Source organism: Octopus bimaculoides, chromosome 1, assembly GCF_001194135.2.
Source record: "Octopus bimaculoides isolate UCB-OBI-ISO-001 chromosome 1, ASM119413v2, whole genome shotgun sequence".
Taxonomy (NCBI): Eukaryota; Metazoa; Mollusca; class Cephalopoda; order Octopoda; family Octopodidae; genus Octopus; species Octopus bimaculoides.
This window is the reverse complement of record NC_068981.1, coordinates 21,673,876-21,681,348: the sequence shown is the minus strand read 5'-3', so window position 1 is coordinate 21,681,348 and position 7,473 is coordinate 21,673,876. Positions and strand designations below refer to the sequence as shown.

The window sequence follows — 7,473 nt, the reverse complement described above, 5'->3', positions numbered from 1 at the left end:
GGCACCACCATTTATATATATATATATATCATATATATATATATCATATATATATATATCATATATATATATATCATATATATCATCATCATCATCATCATCATCATTATTTTAACGTCCATTTTCCATGCTGGCATGGGTTGGACAGTTTGACTGAAACCTGGTAAGCTGTGGGGCTGCACCAGGGTTCAATGTATATATATGTGTGTGTGTGTGTGTGTATGTGTGTGTGTGTGTATGTGTGTGTGTGTGTGTGTGTGCATATATATGGATGGATGGATGGATGGATGGATGCAGAACATATACCAATAGACATATCAAAAGTGAAGAGATGTTACCAAAATAAGAATGACTTGAATGAAAAAAAGAAAACACATAAAACAAATATAAGGACTCACCCGCAATAATAGTAAAGACAAGAGTAATTTGGGTTGTGTTGGGTATAAGTCATGACTGGGTATGTCAGCCGTGGCTCACTACAAACTCTATGTAACCAACAACATCCTTCTTCCCTCACTCATAAAGTTTTGTGGCTGTTGAACAATTTTCTCACTTCTTCTCTCCCTTTCTCTCTCTCTCTCTTCCCTTCTCTATTTATTTCTTTCTCCTTCTTCCTTTCTTTCCTTGTGTGTGTGTGGGAGAGCTAGCATCAATGCGGATGTGTATGTATGGGGCAGCGGGGTAACTTGCTTCAGTGTGTGTGTGCGTGTGTGTGTGTGTGTGTGTGTGTGTGTGTGTGTGTGTGTGTGTGTGTGTGTGTGTGTGTGTGTGTGTGTGTGTGTGTGTGTCATGGGTTAAAAGTGGGTGTTTCATCAGCCGGAGAGGAGGAGGGTTTCATCACCACCACCTTCGCCATCACTAAGCAAGACAACATTTATGTGGTGGTTGTACATGCTAAAGATAGCAGTCAAATATCACTCCAGTCACTACCTACTACAGTAAAACAAAACGTCATGAATAGAATCTCTGGGGTGAAAGACCTGTTGACCAAGGGCTAAACAACATTGCCACCACCACTACCATCATCATCATCATCACCACCTGAGACAATCCTCTATTCTTTGATTTCACAAATATTTCATGTTTCCTCTTCTCCCTTTCTCTCTCACCCCCTCTCTCTCTCTCTCTCTCTCTCTCTCTCTCTCTCTCTCTCTCTCTCTCACTCTCTCTCTTTCTCTTTCTCTTTTTCTCCCTTTTCCAGTTTCTAAACCCCTACCCTTCCTTCTCCATTTTAGCCCCTTTCCTCTTTTAGTTCCTCTACCTTCCTCTGTCACTTTCTTTGTTTATTTTTACTTTTCTTTTCCCTCCTTAATTCAGCCTATCACCTCTACCCACCACTGACTTTCACTCCTTCCTCTGCTCTGAATGGGAGAGAAAGAGAGAGAGATGGAAAAGAGGGAGTTTCTCAGCAGCTACTGCCTTAAAACTTTCCCTCTCTTTTCCATTTAATCTATGTCAATCCTTCTCCCACCTTTCTTCCACTCTCTCTCTCTCTCTCTCTCTCTCTCTCTCTCTCTCTCTCTCTCTCTCTCTCTCTCTCTCTCTTTATCTCTCTTCTCATTTTCCATCATCACATACATTTATGTTGCACAGTCTTAAACTACAAGAAATAGCAGACAATTCTCCTTCAAATCAATATTGTTGAAGTCTGTATTGTGTTTCCAGGTCATGCTTTGCCACCTCATCCCATGTTTTCCTTGGTCTACCGCTACCACAGGTTCCCTCCACAACTGTCCTCATCTATACACATCACATGACCATACCAACACAGTCGTCTCTCTTGCACACCACATCTGATGCCTCTTATGCCTAACTTTTCTTTCAAGTTACTTACACTTGGTCAAACATGCACACTGACATTGCACATCCAGTGAAGCATAATGGCTTCATTTCTCTCAAGCCTACACATGTCCTTGGCTGTCACAGGCCATGTTTCACTGCCATGTAGCATAGCTGTTCACATACAGGCATCATACTATCTGCCTTTCACTCTGAGGGAGAGGCTCTTTGTTTCCAGCAGAGGTAGGAGCTCTCTGAACTTTTCCTTCATGTATCACCTGTTTGATTATATGGCTGACTAGACTATAGCCTACACTGCCAGATATTTTAAGCATCTCTGCAGTGATTCCTGATGGGCTGGGGCTTTCCCTGTCTTTACACCCTTAATTGCTTTATCTACCAAGGTACTGTCAATTTGAATAGCTGGTCCCTCTGCTGGGTCGACATTTGGCAGACTCTCTTTCCCCCACTGATTCTCTTCATTTAGTAACCTTTCACAGTGGCGTCTCCAAGTCTTTCTCTTTGCAGCCTCATTAAATGTAAGTGAGCCATCATCTATGGGGACACATTTCTTTCCTATGACATCACAATTCTCTCTCAAACAATGTCCTGTCTTGCAATATGAAACACTTCAAGTCCTTGGTCCTCATGATGCAGAACATTGGCAATTTTTTTCTTATCTGCTTCCCCTCTGGCTAAGCAAACCTGTCTCCTAGCTTCCCTTCTGGCAATTAGATACAGTTTCATGCTACCACAGCACTTCCAGTCCTTCTATGCCTGTTTCTTTTCCCTAATGGCCCTGTCAACTACATTATTCCACCACCACGTTACCTTAGGTCAAGAGGGGACTTAGCACCATCCTCAGATCTGGTCAGTAGCCCTCAATAGATCGTCTTGTATGAACCTCCAGTTGTCTTCCACATTATGTGATGCTATATCCTTCTCTTTTATGTCAAAATCTGCAAGTAATACAACTCTAAATCTCTGTCCATTCAGAAGATCCTTAAGCTTCCAGACCCTTCTTTTCAATGCTGGTTGTCTTCTGAGCAGCCATTTAGCCCTGATCATAAAGTTGCTAACTGCTGACCTATGTTGGGGGGTGCATTCTTCACCTGGGTAGGTTTTAGCATTTATAAGTAGCCATCTTTCCCTTTTCCTGGAGAGGATGTAGTCAATCTGATTAGTGTATCCACAGACTGGTAGGTGAACAGGTGACTGGCGGGTTTCCTGAAGTAAGTATTACAGATCAGAAGATCATTTGCATCACAGAACTCCAGTAGCTTGGTTCCTTCCTCATTACAGGAACCAAATCCATAGCCACCATAGCCACCATGGAAGTTCCCTGGATGTTGTACATCAGCATCATCATCGTTGTTTAATGTCCACCTTCCATGGTGGCATGGGTGGGACAGCTTGACTGAAGCCGGCCAGGCAGAAACCTGCACCAGACTTCTGTAACTATTTTGGTAGGATTTTTACAGCTGGATGCCCTTCTTAACACCAACTACCCAGCAGAATCAACGTAGTGCATTTTACATGGCACAAGCACAGGTGAGGTCAGTTTTGGTGAGGTTTTTACAGCTGGATGCCTTTCCAAATGCCAACCACTTTACAGTGTTGTCTAGATGCTTTTTAATTAGCCCCTGCACTGATTTTGTTTTTAAATTTAGGACTAAACATTAATATGGGTAAAGATTATCGTAAAGTGAATTTTCTTGATGCTACTTTCTGTCTTGATAATGGATTATTTGAACAATTTCATATTAAGTACATTAATGTAGCATCAAACCACCCACTCTCGATTATACAGGAATTAGTTAAGAATATTTCTACAAGAATTTCTAGATTATCTGCTAATGATAAAATTTTTCAAATCACATGCAGCTTATTATAATGCTGCTCTAGCTAGGGCTGGGTACCATGAAAAAATTCAATATATACAGGAAGCAGGTATACACAATACCGGCAATTCCTCCAATTTTAATACACATTGTACGCTATCACAATGTCTCAGATAGAGAATACAAGCCAAGAAGAATTGGTCAGGACAATGAACTACCAACAAAAACTCAGACACACGCAACATAATAATCCAACTGCTTGTAACACTGTAAATTGTTCCAATCTTGTACAACACACTCGATCAAATAAGCCTAACAACAGATATAGGAATCAGGATGTCCTCTGGTTCAACCCGATTTTCGGTTTGCATGTTTCAACCAAGATCACTGGAAAATTTTTTGCTGCTTTGGACATGCTATTTTTTATTTGCACACTGTGAAGGTATCCTACACTAACACTGCTAATTTAGAGCAGCTTATGCATCACATAAACAATAGCAAAATGCAACAACGGTTCAATAACCCACCTACTGGGATTAGTGAACATACACATCTAAATACTAAAAAAGAGATGTGAACCACAATGAAAAACACCAATTACGGCCAAATTGTAATAGTAGAAGTACTTCTGATACAGCTAACACAGTAACTATGGAGATGTACTTGCATAGCAAGCGACCTGATCTGAGATCTTTTGTGCTGGACAAAAACAATTGTAGCATGGAAGGTGTTTATAAGCTATTTTAGAAACACACAAAAACTGTTAGATTCATGCCAAAATATTTTCGTTGCTTTGAAACCGTGACCTGTTCACTAACAAAATTCCGATACAGCACGGAATTTTGCCAGTGAACAAGTTGCAGTCTCAAAGCGACGAAAATATTTTGGCAAATTAAATTTAAATGTTGAAGTAAATCTAATGGTTTTTGTGTGTTTCTTAAATAGCTTATAAACACATTCCATGCTGCAATTGTTAACACAGTAACAACGTCGATAAATGGAGTTGGAACTGCCTTATATACAAATAAATATGATAAATGCTCATGCAGAGAAAAATCAAAATGTCCATTGATGAATTTTTGTATGAGTGCAAGTCCTGTATATAAAGACACAAGGGGAGGGTTGCATGTTTATATTCGGCAGATAGCTGATTCATTTAAGAATCGTTATCATAACCATGTTACGAGCTTTAAGACAATCAATAAGAGACATTCAACATCTTTGGCCGATTTTGTATGGCAACTGAAGGAGGATAAAATTAAGCACAGCATAACTTGGTCCATAGTAAGGCATGCAAAACCATACAATATAATTTCCAGGTTATGCCATCTCTACTCCGAGGAATCTCTGTCTATTCTGTGGACTAATGAGAAGATCATTAACACAATTTCTGAAAGACTGTTGAGATGCCTCCAAGCATATAAATGTACTTTCGCACAATGCAGTGAGAATGAATTTTGAGTAGCTGTTAACATAATTTACTTTGAGGTATGGATGAACTAAGTTTACTTTTAACCTTCTCATTCTTATAAACTACTTATATCAAGTAGATATTTAACTCGCTTTGTGATCATGATTGTGAGTGCACCAAACCACACATGTGCGTATGCTCACATTTTTGTGGATGTTTGTATGAGTGAGTGTACACACACCATGCAGCTTGCACGAGGGCATTTATACATCCATATTTGTTAACAGTTATTTTTAATACTTTTTGTTGTTGTATTGTGTATTCATTTCTTTTTTGCTATCTGTGGTTTTATTTTTGATCTTCTATATAAATGAAGATATTTTCTTTCAACAAAGTGGGAAGATATATTACGGAACTGTTATTTTAATGAGTTGTGTCTATTTATCACTCAATGAGATACATCTGCACCACCAGATGTTCCTGAACCAGTTGTTAAGTTTCCCACCAGTGAGGGACCGATGCTAGATGTGTCGAAACAATTGTGATTAATGATGAATTCTCATATATCCATCTTCCATCTTTCATATGCCATATATATATATATATATATGTATACATACATACATACATACACACATTATATATATATATATATATATATATATATGGGTTATAAAAACATTAAGTCAAACTCAAAGGCCTTCTTTCATTATGCTGAAAAAAACAGGCTCAGTACACTGCAAAATAGGACCCCTCTTCCAAAAGGATGGCTCCCTCACAGATAGTCCAACCAGGATCAGTGAGGTACTGAATGACCAGTTCAAAAGTGTTTTTACCACCCCGTTGGACAAGTGAACGAACCAGTGGATTTCTTTGCCGCCTCACCTGTAACCAGCGAGGCAGGTACGATGGATTATATTAACATTAGCGAAGAAGATATACTACTAGCCATAGATGAGGTGGACACAAACTCAACTGCTAGTCCTGATGGTTTCCCAGCAATCCTCCTCAAATTGTGTAAGCATGCCCTGGCAAAACCACTACAGATTCTCTTCCAGAGCTTTCTTGCAAATAACAGGTTGCCAAGCAAACTGAAGGAGGGAATAATATGCTCAATCCATTAAGGAGGAAGCAGAGCAGATGCAAAAAACTATAGGCCCATCTCTCTGACTTCACACATCAGTAAAGTCATGGAACAGATAGTCAGAGGGAAACTAATCACATTCCTTGAAGAAAATAATTTGCTGAGTGATACCCAGCATGACTTTTGACCAGGTAGGAGCTGCCTGACCCAACTCTTACAGCACTATGACTGGATGTTAAGGCAGCTGCTCAACAACTCAAATGTGGATGTAATATACCTTGACTTTGCAAAAGCTTTTGACAAAGTGGATTATAGTATGATATGCCACCAACTGCATAATCTCAGTACAGCTGGAAAACTTGGAGAATAGTTACATGACTTACTGAAAGATAGAAGTCAAGAAGTAGTGGCCAATAGCCCCACCTCAAAGAAAACACAAATAGTGAGGAGTGTTCCACCGGGCACTGTCTTGGGACCACTGCTTTTCATAGTGGCCCTCTCAAATATGCCCTCAACTGCCCGGATACCACCCTTGCTAGCTATGCAGACAATATGAAAGTCTTGCAGAAAATACAGAACCCCAAGGTTATTGCACACCTGCAGCAGGAGTTGGACTCAACTTACAGATGGGCTGAGGATAATAATATGCAGTTTAATGCTCAAAAATTCCAAGCCCTGTGCTGCCAGCATCCAAAACTGAATATAAAACTTACAGGGTACACTGGTCCATAGTGGATTACAATCCTAAAGCCTAAATCAGTGAGGAACCAGGGTATCGACATGAGTGATGATATTTCTTTCCAAGTGCACATTACCAGGATGGCAACAAAGTGCAGATGATTGGCTGGATAGATCCTGAGAACCTTCAGAACCAGAGAGAAGGAAACCATGATGGTCCTATGGATGACATTCATCCTCAGCCACCTGGATTACTGCTCCCAGCTATGGTCACCCAACAGTGTAAAATTAACAGTGGACCTTGAAGCAATCCAGCGAAGCTTCACAAAGAAGATCGTCCCATTGCAACAGCTCAGCTATTGGGATAGGCTGAAACAACTAAGACTCTACTCCCTGGAGTGAAGGCGGGAGAGGTATGCAGTGATATGCATCAGAAAGATCTTGGAAGGAATTGTGCCAAATTTTGGCATTGAAAGCTACACCAATGCCAGAACAGGTCGACACTGCACAGTGCCAAAATCCCAGAAATGCTAATGTGCTTCAGGACCAGTTACTGCAACAGTCATCTATTGTTTTGAAAGGCCTTGACTTTATTATGGTTGGTTAATTGATAACCAATAGAATAAAACAAATTAGGCAAATATCTATCTATCTATCTATATATATATATATATATATAT

The 7,473-nt window shown here is 39.9% G+C and overlaps 1 protein-coding gene across 1 annotated transcript in view; it reads right to left on the bottom strand.

The window, feature by feature from the left end:
* LOC106878512 (sushi, von Willebrand factor type A, EGF and pentraxin domain-containing protein 1) overlaps positions 1–720 on the bottom strand; it is a 104,528-nt gene extending 103,808 nt beyond the window's left edge. Inside the window, exon 1 of the mRNA XM_052974491.1 lies at positions 399–720. The gene's annotated coding sequence lies outside the window, so the exon portion shown is untranslated. The remainder of the gene's footprint in view (positions 1–398) is intronic.
* Between the last annotated feature and the right edge of the window lie 6,753 nt (positions 721–7,473).